We start from the raw sequence: 2,154 nt of genomic DNA, 5'->3' as shown, positions 1-2,154 counted from the left end.
TGTCAGCACCTCTGTGAGGACTCGCTGCAGCTCAACTGTGCATGAGAACACTGGAGAGAGAACAATACAGGAGGGAGGAGGGGAGGTTCATGGGTCAATTTCTAGTCACCGATACACCACCAGGGACCCTGAGTCACTCTCTCTGTGTGTCCACATGCTGCTGAGTCTAACTGGGCCCTGGTGCGTATAAGAAGAGGAAGAAAATGTGGGGTTTTTGGGAGGGGAGGGGAGGGGAGGGGAGGGGGGCGAGCTGTGAATTCTGGGAAGAACATTGTAGTAGTGCTGTTGTTCTGGAGCACAGCGGTCTGTTCAGCAACCATGTTGGTGTTCTCTCTCTCCTTCTCTCTCTCTTTCTCTCTCTCTCTCTCTCTCTCTCTCTCTCAAGGGCCTGCATTCATCAAACCAACACAAAGGCTTATTTTCCACTTAAGTGGACGAGAAAAGAAAAAGCAAACTGAAGGATAAAAAAAAAGAAAAAAAAAAGGGTAAATTCGCCAAATTTTTCTGGACTTGCAAATCTTTTAAAATGTGCTCGATGGGTTTAGAGTAGAATCTAGATGATGGGATGTTTTGTAGTGACTGTGCACACATCCACGCATCTTCATCTACTGTCACTGCATCTCTGATGTATTACATTAACAGATTAGATTGTTAATATGTGTGAATTACTACTGGAGCTATTTAAGATTTCAAACAAATACAATGAATAAAATTATTTGTTTTTGCAGAATAATGCAAGAAAATTATTTTCCAAATATTTGATCAGTCATGTGACCGCTCGCTTTGAAAGGTCACGTGATGAATGCGTCTTTTCCTTTCCTCTCATGTCGGCTCTTTAACTGCATTCTTAACAGTCATTCTTGGGTGGTTTGATAAATGCGGGCTCAGGTCTACTCTGATTGGTCGGACTTATTTATGCGTTCTGGGCTGAGGGGGAGGAAGTTCATGAAGACCCTTACGAAGCAGCAGGACCTTTTACTTTAACAAGTATTATTACTGGATAGCATCGTCACACTTAATTCTTAGAAGTACTTCATGTTGTTGTCCAAAGTTCAAAAAACAAACAAAAAAACATAATCAAACATCCTGTTGGTGGAAAGTGGAGTTCCGTGGGAGCAACTTGGAGAAAAACAAAAAAAAGATGTTTGTGATATTTCAAACAGCAGCTGGGTGGTTTTCCCTCTTCTTAAACGAACCGAACTACACCGGCGTGTGGAATTCTATCTGGTTGAGGGGGGGTGGTGGTGGGGGGGGGTGAAGGACCATTTAAATATCTTCCGAGCAAAACTCCAGAGGATTTACCGTTGTGAGTTTGTTTCCTGTGTCGGAGATCACGTGGCTAAAAATGGCCATTTCTGTAAAGGAGGAAGAGGAGGAGTAAGAGGGGAGTGGGCGGGGTGTTTCACATCCTATGCCGCCCCCCCCCCCCCCTCAACCCACCCTCCTTAATCAGAGTCACAAACCACTGAATGTCTGTTGGAGTCCTGTTGTGTACGTTGTGGGTTGGCTGTTGACCTGTGCGTGAAAGGGAGCGGAGCCGCTTCTAGGCAGAGTTCAGTTCCTCTGTGGAGGCGCAGCTAGCACCACAATCCTGATTCCATTAGCTGGACTGTTTTGTTTGTTTTAGCGTCATGCTCTTTCACCGTGGCAATGTAAGGGAACGTCTCATCTTCAGGCAATGAACACTGCAAAAATAAAAATCATCTTAAGAGGTCCTTCCAACTTCTTTTAAAGTTTAAAGGTAGAGTCAGTGATTTTTTTTGCTGTGACCTGCTATGTTTTTATGTACTTTGAGTATGTTTGTCGCATTCATTGAGGCGTAATCTGAGCAGATCATACAAATATCTTGCTAAATGTGTGTTTTTAATTTGTTTACCAAATCAATTAATCTATAAATAAATACAAACACTGTCACTGTCTTCCCATGTAGCTTTCAATAAATGTCTGCTGTTAGTCAGCCCTGCTTCTGTGGACAGAGAGGCTGATTCTGTGGACAGAGACGCTGCTTCTGTGGACAGAGACCTTCCTTCTGTGGACAGCGACGCTGATTCTGTGGACAGAGACCCTGCTTCTGTGGACAGAGACGCTGATTCTGTGGACAGAGACGCTGATTCTCTGGACAGAGACGCTGCTTCTGTGAGAGTGTGGGTGGAG

The sequence above is a fragment of the Scomber japonicus genome, chromosome 5, assembly GCF_027409825.1.
Source record: "Scomber japonicus isolate fScoJap1 chromosome 5, fScoJap1.pri, whole genome shotgun sequence".
In the NCBI taxonomy this organism is placed as follows: Eukaryota; Metazoa; Chordata; class Actinopteri; order Scombriformes; family Scombridae; genus Scomber; species Scomber japonicus.
This window is presented reverse-complemented; position numbering follows the sequence as displayed.